General features: G+C 38.7%; 1 protein-coding gene across 13 annotated transcripts in view; it reads left to right on the forward strand.

The window, feature by feature from the left end:
• The window catches only part of LOC141409515 (thymosin beta-4-like), a 211,121-nt gene that overhangs the window by 108,943 nt on the left and 91,546 nt on the right, over positions 1-10,632 (forward strand). For 8 of the 13 annotated variants that reach the window (XR_012430472.1, XR_012430476.1, XR_012430471.1 and 5 more), the window contains one exon: positions 3,470-3,543. The exons of 4 other annotated variants lie outside the window; for them this stretch is intronic. The gene's annotated coding sequence lies outside the window, so the exon portion shown is untranslated. Of the gene's footprint in view, positions 1-344; positions 1,031-1,131; positions 1,315-3,469; positions 3,544-10,632 lie in introns of those variants that run through there. One more of the 13 variants, XR_012430473.1, reaches the window with a different exon arrangement.

A 10,632-nucleotide genomic window follows, 5' to 3' on the forward strand; every position in this document is an offset into this window, starting at 1 on the left:
AAATAATTTAAAAATTAAAAATTTACCACGAGAGCCAATTTTGAATGTACAGTTAAGTAGCGTTAAGTGTATTCCCGTTATTATGCAACAGATCTCTGGAACTTTTTCATCTTACCAAACTAAAACACTATACTCATGAAATAACAACTTCTCATTTCCTCCTCTCATCCCCTGGCAACCACCAGTCGACTTTCTGATTTTATGAATTTGACTATAGAAATAACCTTTTTGAAGGATAAGATTTTTTTTTTTTTTTTGGCAAAAGTACTTATATTTATAAGCATAGATAATTTAAAAATGTGAGGCCAGCACTTTGGGAGGCCAAGGTGGGTGGATCACCTGAGGTCAGGAGTTCAAGACCGGCCTGACCAACACGGTGAAACCCCGTCTCTACGAAAAATACAAAAATTAGCTGGGTATGGTGGCAGAAGAATTGCTTGAACCCAGGAAGCGGAGGTTAAAGTGAGTCAAGATTGTGCCTTTGTACTCCAGCCTGGGCGACAGAGCAAGACTCCACCTCAAAAAAAAAAAAAAAAAAAAAAAAGTGCGAAACATTTAACTGTGTGTCTCCAGAAACCTAAGAATTTCAGTACGCCTACTTATAGGGACTCCTGTAAAGAAAATCAGTATAGTTTTTCTTACCCTTACCTTTATAGTATATGTAATATTATTTTGTTTCTTAAAGTAGCAATTTAGAAACCAAATAAATGTCTGGAACTATTTACTTTGTTTACTATTATTATGCCTATCATTAAGCTTTTGCTAAGTTATGCTATGGTAACAAGCAGTTTCCAAACTTCACTTTATTTTACTTTTTCTCATATACATATAAGGTATAATTTATGCTAATTTTTATGGTCAGGGAAGAAAAATGGCAGAACTTTGGGAAAACTCTTAAAAATTCTGCTGAAATGTGGCACTTGCAGCTTCTCATATTCCACTGGTCAAGCAAGTCACAGAGCCAAGAGTGACATCAATAAGACACAGAAGTATATATAGTAATGGTCATAGATACAGTATCCTCTTCCAGGTAAGGCAGAAAATATTTGGGATTCACACATGCAATTTACCTTACCAGGCAAATCACTTGTAATGGTGAAATATTATTTTTAATCATGAACATTTTCATAGGTCTGCAAATAATGGCAGCAATAGGAAATGCTTCAATTCATTTATGTACTGAGAATCTGAAATGAAAATCAACATACAGGAAGAATGACTTTTGCATCCTATCTAAGCCATCACTTATTTAAGATGTTGAAAACAATATTTTCTTGCACTAATGTGAGCATGGTACTCCCTAATTTAGGACTGGTAAGTGCAACCTAACTGGATAAAATGGTGTCTATTCATTGTGTGAAAATTCACATACGTATATTATATGCATCACAATCTGCTAGAAATTTTTTTTCTGCACCTAAACTTTTGAATTACTTTACATATTACTCTGCTTAATGTCTTGGCTTTATTAATTGGTTCAGCCAATCAACTCTCTGACTTTGTCTGTATCTCCTCCCTTACTTTCCACTTGTTTTCTCAGTTAGAGAATTTTATAGAGGTTTATATGTGTGAGATTCATGCTTTAGATTAGTAATTTAAAAATCTGCCCCAAAATATTTGCCATTTTTAGCTGTTTTTGCTATTATAGATCACAAATTACTGGTGCCAGGCCACACAACATAATATGATACACCTTTGTGCTCAGACCTGCATTTGAGGGACGACTGACCTAGACCAAATTTCTTGAAACCTTAAAGTGCATCACCTGGAGATCTTGTGCAAATGCAGATTCAAATTCAGCCATCTGTGTGAGTCTGAAGGCTTTGCATTTCCAACAAGGTCCCAGGTGATCTGAGGCCACAGGGTCCAAGAACCACATTTTGAGTAGCAAGTCTAACTGACAGAATTGTGAATACTGAAGCTCATGGGTGTGGCACCTTATCTACAACTACGTTACTAATTAGACGTGAAGGTCCTCCTGACACATGGCTGAGTGAACGTTCCATCCTACTGTGTGTAGCCACTGTTGTTTATTTAGTTTTGTTCCTAATGGAAATTATTCTGTGCCTCAAGCCAGGAGTTTATTTGACTTCACCACAAGCTAAAATTCCTTCAGAGAAGCTGGGTTCCAGGATCTTAAAATTAAAGGAGACAATGTTTCCAGCACAGAAATTTATTTATGTTGGTGGGGATAAGTCTCTGGATAGGTAGCAGTTTGTTCATCTATCAGAAAAGTCCCTTGGACGTGGCCCCAAGAGAAATGGAATGTTTTAAACTATTGCAGGTGGGCACAGGAGCAAAGAGGGAGTGTCTTTAAGCACAATACCTACAGCAATGGAATGCTGGCTCTTCTCTGATTTACTCTCCTTACTAATTCTATAGTCAAGCAAAAGGAGAGGTGCATGCCAACCAAAGAGGGGCATATTTTCAGGACTGCTTTTCTCTACTGGCCTCTCCCGTCTTGAGGAAAAGGGCCATGTGAAATGTGTGTGTGTGCATATGCCCAAGCATGTGCCTTGTGGCTGGGAGCTCCATGTAAACATGCAGTTCTTCTTCCCCTTCTCCTCATTCTCCTTCTCTTCCTTCTTCTTCCTCTTTTCCTCCTCCTCCCTCCTCCTCCTCTCTCCTCCTCCTCCCTCCTCCCTCCTCCTCCTCTCTCCTCCTCCTCCTCTTTTTCTTCCTTTCTGCTTCTGCTTCTTCTGCTTCTGCTTCCTCCTCCTTCCTCTTCTTATTCTTCTCCTTTTCTTCTTCTTTCCTCTCCTTCTTTCTCTCCTCCTCCTTCCTCTTCTTATTCTTCTCTTTTTTCTTCTTCTTTCCTCTCCTTTCTCTCCTCCTCCTCCTCTTCTTCCTCTTCTTATTCTTCTTTTTTCTTCTTTTCTCTCCTCCTCCTCCTCCTCCTCCTCCTTCTTCTTCTTCTTCCTTCTTCTTCCTTCTTCTCGTCCTTCTCCTCCTCCTTCTCCTCCTCCTCCTCCTCATTCCTTTCTTCTTCTTCCATTAAAAAGTTACCATTCCAGTCTTTTAAGTGTGTGGTTCTGTGGAATGAGGCACATTCATATTGTTGTGCAACCATCATCACCATCTCTAGAACTTTTTCATCTTCCCAAACAAAAACTTGCCTGATTTACTCCCCCCATTTCCGCAACCATCATTGTAATTTCTGTCTCTATGAACTCAAGTGCTCTGAGAACCTCATACAAATGGTATCCCAGGATATTTATCCTTTTATGTCTGCCTTATTTCTCTTAGCATGCTTTACCTCTTTTAAAGCCAAGCTTTAATTTAATAACCTTTATTATTATTTTTACTCTGAATTGTTGAACTGAAGGTTGGTGGGATGATATAGTCCTCAGTCCCTTGATCTCTTGGGTTGAATAACTGCATATATTAATCCATTATTTTAGAACTATTTATCCATTGTAAAAGCCTCTTGAACCTAACAGATGCCTAACACATGGGTCTCTCTCCCCAGATTGTTTGGTGTCTCCTTGGCAAAAGAGGCTGTTGAGAATACAACTATTCAGGCTCCCATGAACTCCTTAAAAGGTAAAGCAAGCTTTATTCTTTTCCGTGCCTTTGGGCACCAACATTGGTCATGCTCAGTAAAGGGAATTGAAGTTTAGAGAATGTGAAATGGGCAGCATATACAGGTTGGTCTCGGGATCCTTTTGGGTTCTCCCAATAACCCAAGAAAGTAGCTGTAATTTTCCCCATTGTACAATATAGAAAACTGGGAGTTAGATGGAATAATGGACAAGTTTGACAAAATTTGTTGGTTGGGGGCTACATTGCAGGACTTTTTGTTTTAAAAGCTCATGTTCTTTCTTCATACTTTAAATTTCTGTTCCTGGCATCAGAAACTGAGTAGATTCTCCCTCCAAGTATTTGGAAAGGAAATATAAAATTTAATTTTTTCACCATACTGAATATTGTTTCTTTCAGACAATATCCCTACACGTAAAACCAGAAACAAAGACATTATAGTCCTTAGGCACTTGGGGTTCAATCTCCTTTGCAATTCTCAGGAAGATCATTTGTTTTACACAATATTCCCTTTGAACTTGGACTCACTTTGGGACTTTAAGTAACCTACAGGGTTCCCTTACTGAACAGTTGTCCCATTATGATAGGGAATTGTTTTTACTCCTCAAATCAAAGTGATAGTAAACTTTTCAATGTGTAGGGTGAACCCTTGCAAACACTTTTTTTCAAGTTCCTTTGCCTTGGCTCGGTGTCTAACTAAGGAAATGAGAAACCATCATCGCAGATGGGTAGAGAGCTTGCTGGTCAGGTCATCCCTGCTGCTTGCAAACAATCCAGACCTTGTCTGAGTGGGGTAAGCATGGCGAGCCCAATAGAAACAGCTTGGGGTGGTCATGGCTGTTCATTTTTTTCTCTATTTCTGGACCCTACAACCTACAGTGTCTGTTTGTCTCATTATTCCCTTTCTGGGTGGCAGAAATGGATATAAAACCTCTGTGGTGGTTTCACCTTCCTCCCTTTTATTATTACTTTTGTACCTTTTTATGCCTCGCTATGTTACGAACACTCTTACTGCTCTGAGTTTAAGCCAGCACATAAATAATTATGGAAATAAAATGAAAGCATGTATTGTTTAACTTACCTTTAGTTATTTCAGAGGGAAAAAAATACATGTGACCTAAACATTCCAACGTATTTCTTAACTGTTGTATCTGTTTTGGAAAAACAATCTCAGTAAATTTTCTTTTTAAGTTTTTATTTCCTTAAGTTTTTGTGGGTACATAGTAAATGTATATATATTTATGGGGTACATGAGATGTTCTGATACAGGCATGCAATGTGAAATAAACACATCATGAAGAAGGGGGTATTCATCCCTTGAACATTTATCTTTTGAATCTCAGTACATTTTAAAGCAATTCGGTTCGATAAGTAGATATCAGTCACATTTGGTATTCAATTCTAAATTTACTTAAATTAATACAATGAAAATTCTCCATATCTGTAGCCTAGAGGTTTTCAACCAGAGGTGATTTTGTCCCCAAGGGAATATCTGGCAATGTCTAGAGACATTTTCAGTTGTCACTACCAGGGAAGAGGTGCTACTGGTATCTAGTAGGGGGCTCAGGAATGCAGCTCAACATGCTGCATAGTAGCATTACCATGCAGAGAATAGCCACCATCACAAGGAACAATCGGCCCAATATGTCAACAGTGGTGAGAGCATCACTGGTATCTAGTGGGGGACTCAGGGATGCAGTTCGACATGCTGCATGATAGCATTACCATGCACAGAACAGCCACCATCACAAGGAACCACCAACCCAATATGTCAACAGTAGCGACAGTGAGAAACTGCACTTGTCACATTTCATGTGCTGAATGTCCTAGGTAGCTAGAAGCTGCAATATTAGGCAGCACCAACTTAGAGCATTCCTCACTGTCACTGCTGACATTTGGTTCTATCAGGCAGCGTGCTCTCAGCTGAGAGGGAAAAGTTAAAGAGGACTGGGAGCACGAAAGTGATATTCCTATGAAGACACATTTCTTTGAATGAGATACCACAGATTCTAGATTTCTTTGCCATAGACAGGCTCTATGTTTCTCAGGTTATGATTGTTACTGAAGTCATACTATTAGTAACAGTACTCAGCTGTTTGTGGAGTACTCCACGATCCACAAATGGTTTGTCATAAATTGTCTCATTTAATTTTTGCAAAACTGTAAACCATAGAAGCTCTCTATTTTAAAGGTGAGAAAAGTGGGGTGATTTATTTGTTTGTCATAACAATGTGTCACATGAACCCTTGTATATTTTAAAAAGAAAACTGGCTAGCACGTGACCTGCTACATGGGTGCAGTCCAGGTCTTTATGTGACAGTATCTATGAATTCATAGATTGTATTTTTATAGGGACATTTCATTAAAGTAAAGCAGAACTTCACCCCCTTCCCTTCACACTTAAACAGGACTTTTTGAGAGATGATGTGCCCTTTTTTGACATGTATCAAGTCATTTTATTTTTCATATTTGGGAAGACCATTTCACTCAGATTAGCTTATGCAATTAAAGATAACATAATGCATGTGTCTTAGTTTTCCTTTAGCTTCTACTTTAAAAAGAATATTTGAGGATGTCTTTAGTTACACATTAATTATGTTATCCTGACCAAATGAGGTAATTTGGAGAGAAATCAAAGTATATAATATGAAATGAGATGTATAGGAACCCAATACTAAAATTCAGTCATTTGCTGGCTGTACAAAATAAAGGTAGCTAGCTGGCCATTTGCGTTTCATAAGACAGTCTTAACAACATTTTGCTAATGTTGTTATGAAGAGAGAAATATATCATGGACTGGATAAAAATAATGTTGTACATATACATCATGGACTACTGTGCAGGCATAAAAAGGAACAAGATCATGTCATTTGCAGGGAGATGAATGGAGCTAGAAGTCATTATTCTCAGCAGACTTACTCAGGAACAGAAAACCAAACACCTTATGTTCTCATTCATAATTGGGAACTGAACAGGGAGGGGAATAGCACACACTGGGGCCTGTTGCAGGGTATGGTAGGGAGAGGGAGGGCATTGGGATAAACAACTAATGCATGTAGGGTTTAATACCTAGGTGATGGGTTGATGGGTGTAGCAAACCACGATAGTACATGTTTACCTGTGTAACCAGCCAGCATATCTTGCACATGTGCCCTGAAACTTAAAAATTGAAAAAAAGAATTAAAGCACCCAAAGAGAGACCCCTCAACAATTTCTACACTGGATAGTTGAAATAGAAGCGTAAGTTTTGGAGACCATGAAATGGACTTCCTATGTTTAAATATCTTAATGATTTCATTGCATAGATGGTTAAGACCAACCACTATTTTCATCTCCACCTGCAACACAGTCCACTGTTTTCATTATTTCCTGAGGCTTTATTATGCACCTGAGTGGACTATCTTTGCACACTACCATGGAAGAAATGATTTCTGGTGAAGTAGTTTCCATGCCTTTCTTAGATAAAGGATTTGAGGAAATTGTTTGAGATGATGCCTTTCTCTGCTGAGCATTGCAGATGGAATATGATCAGTTTCTGTAACACTATATGTTTTGGCCTAAAAACGATGCATATGGACAGAGTTGCAGTGAACCAAGATTGCTGTACTGCACTGCAGGCTGGGAGATGGAACTAGACTCTGTCTCAAAAAAAAAAAAAAAAAAGATGCCTATGGAAATGTGGAATACATTATGTGACAAAATACTTAGGAGTCTCTTTGTCTTCTTAATGTTTAAAAGGATATTTGTGCTAATTGAGAGGTGCCAAATTTACAGCTTTGAGATTTTGCAAAATTCATTTCTTGTATAGGACGTACAGGAGCCCAGGCAAACTAGACTATTTCTGGACTTCCTTCACTGGCTCACATAATGCATTTTTAATCATATTTGAAAAAAATGACTTCCATCAATAGTGGACTGTGGAAATGAGGATTTGTTGTTATAGTAGATAAAGTAGATTGTATAGAAAGAAGACATGGCAGGAGGTATGGCAGACATGACTTGGTTGGGAGGTAAAATATATATTTATGTATTACAGTTTGCTTAAGAAAATCCATTTGGAACTTCCCTGTGGTTCCTGGTGTCCCCCATATTTTAGGGGTGAGTCAGGGAGTTACGTGGGTGAATTACAAATTTCACATGAATGGGACATGTGCATTTTATTGTGAAGTCTTCAGTGCCATGCTTATCATTTTAACCTTCCGGTTTCCTAAGACCTTAAAGCAAGCATGTCCAACCCATATTATATATATTTTATATAGTACGTGTAATATATATATTTTATATATATGGAATATATATAATACAGCATACTATATAGTATATACAGTATCCATATATGATGCCATATATAAGGTCATACACACACATACACACAAAAAATATGCCACATTATTAAGTAAGTTATGTATAAATGTTGATTGATTTGACAAAAATCTAGGTTTTCTAGCAGGTAGAGATATCAAGATCCTAAGATGTGAAAACACAGGTAACTCGTGGTGGATCTGGGTATTAGCTCAAGTGTTCTTCCCTGCATAATCAATACTGGGGCATCAGAAAGATGTTCATTTATTTTTGTTTTAAATGAACAGGAAATTATTTTTCAGAAAGTTAATTTAGCATTGTATTCCTCAGTAATAACCAGAAGAGAAATCTGAACCTTTCTACAGATATTGTTTTATCTGACTTTTACATGCTTTGACCTGGTTGTCTTGAAAATATATTTGAACATGAAATATTTAAATGAAGCAACTTTTATTTATGGAAATAAAAACCACTTTCCTTAGGGCATATTATATAAACTTTTATAAATATATCATAAGATGAAAAATGGAAGTATTTGTGAGAATCTAGTATTTCAGTTTTCTTTCCTCTGGAATGAGTTACTCTCATATGTAACAGGTGCCTTTACATCACCTCATGAATTATAAACACTTAAATATTATGGGAAATACTTTTGCCTTCCTGTGACATACTGGGGTATGGTATAAACATTTAGTGAATGAATAAATTCTGATAGCTAACCGATTTCTCCTGTTTAACATAATCAACTCAGCCATTTATTCATTTGCTTTTTAAAAACATTCTTGTGTTTGCTTATTATATGCCAGAGCTTCTTATGCAAGGTGCTACTCATATAGGCATAGACTCTGTCCTTCATGGAGCAGAATTAGTATACTTAACAGAGAAAGACTTAAAAAAGTAACGAAGGCAGCATTTGCTGAATTAGTATGCATTGTATCATGTGATTTCAGGAAAATAGGGTACTAGGCTAAGGAAGAAGATAGGAATTATTGCAAAAGTGCTCTGAGGATATGAACTTTCAAAGAGTAGTAGGGTTTTCTAGGTAAAGGGAAGAGCAGGTGCAATGGCACTGAGGCAAAAAATTATTTGGTACCTTTAGGAAAGTTTAAGAAGCTGCTATATCATGACAAGACACTTGGTGACAGGGTCTTAGAGGATCACTTTATATTCTGTATAAAGTGCACTGATGGAAGCAGAGAGGTTATAAGCAGGGGCAAGGGGAGGGGCGTGATTTGACCCAAGGTATTTTTGGGACCGTTGAAGAAGGCCGAGAATGGAAAATGGGAGTCTGGTTCTGAAACAAATGCACTAATTCAGGCAGGTGAGGCTGCACCGAAGGCAGAGTGAGGCAGATGGATTTAGGGAGATGAGAGGTAAAATTGGTCAGGGTTGGATACAAGAAGCAAGGGAGATGGAAAATCTGTTTCGATGCCAGTTTCTTAGGAAAATGCGGAGAAAGATTAGTTATTTAGATGAAGGCAATTGGAGGAGAAGCTGGGATTTTCCTGGCAGGATAAAGGGAAACCCTGTTAAAATTCATTTGGGGCATAATAACTTTAAGCCTGTGAGATTATCAAGGGGAGCTACTAAACAGACTGGTGGATACCTGAAGTCTCTGACTTAGAAACAGTGAGGAATAGAGATGTAAATATGAGTTGTCCAGAATGGTATGGTATTTATGGTCATCAAGGAAAATTCTTGGGTATGTTTGATATTTCAGCACATTGCTGGGATTCTTCCAGGGTTTGGCCCTAGGAGTATTTGTAGTTGCTCCTCTCAACGATGATTTAGCAAGCATGGTTGGAGAGATGAGGACTGGCATTTTCTGGAATGTTGGCCTCCGTGAGAATTCGACATGAGTTTTAGATGGTACAGCAGTTGGAATCAGAGGCTGAGGAATGGGACCAATACCTATTCCAATCCCCACCGTTGACCACATCCATCACCATCATCTCCCTGCCCTTTTCTTCTCCAAAGTAATGGTTAGAAAAATAAAACTTTTATCAGGCACAGTGGCTTATGTCTGTAATCCCAGCACTTTGGGAGGCCGAGGCAGGTGGATCACGAGGTCAGGAGATCGAGACCATCCTGGCTAATATGGTGAACCCCGTCTCTACTAATTACAAAAAATTAGCCGGGCGTGGCAGCGGCCGCCTGTAGTCCCAGCTACTTGGAAGGCTGAGGCAGGAGAATGGCGGCAACCCGGGAGGCGGAACTTGCAGTGAGCCCAGATGGTGCCACTGCACTCCAGCCTGGACAACAGAGTGAGACTCTGTCTCAAGTCACTTCACATTTCAAATAGAAAAGTAGAGTTTCAGAGAATGAAAATGATTGTGGGCCGGGGCTTGCACAATGGGAAGGAGATAAAGTGTTGACTGTAACATGGGTCACACACCCTTTGTCCATGTCAGACCTTGTGAGGTCTACTGGAGATAGAATATCATCAGTGGAATGGGGGTTGCTTCTTAGAGGGATGGGGCAGAGTAAGGTAAAGGATTTAGTGGACCAATACCCGGAAGGAGCAGTGTGTTTTTAGAAGGCCTTCTCCCAAATCCTGCCTGGCCAGGAAGGGGAAGAGTATAGCTGTGGAGGATTAGGGGAGTGGGGGAGCTCAGAGCATGAATTGTAGAGTCAGATGAGCTGGATCAGAATCTTGTCACTCCTGTATTCCTCATATGTATAATGAGAAAAGAAGACTATTTTATGGAAGTGCAGTGAGGTCTGAGTGACTGCAAAATGCTGGCAAGTGTCAAGTTTCAAGCACACATAAGGTCGTTTTTTAAAAAATAT

Source organism: Macaca fascicularis, chromosome Y (assembly GCF_037993035.2).
Source record: "Macaca fascicularis isolate 582-1 chromosome Y, T2T-MFA8v1.1".
Classification (NCBI taxonomy): Eukaryota; Metazoa; Chordata; class Mammalia; order Primates; family Cercopithecidae; genus Macaca; species Macaca fascicularis.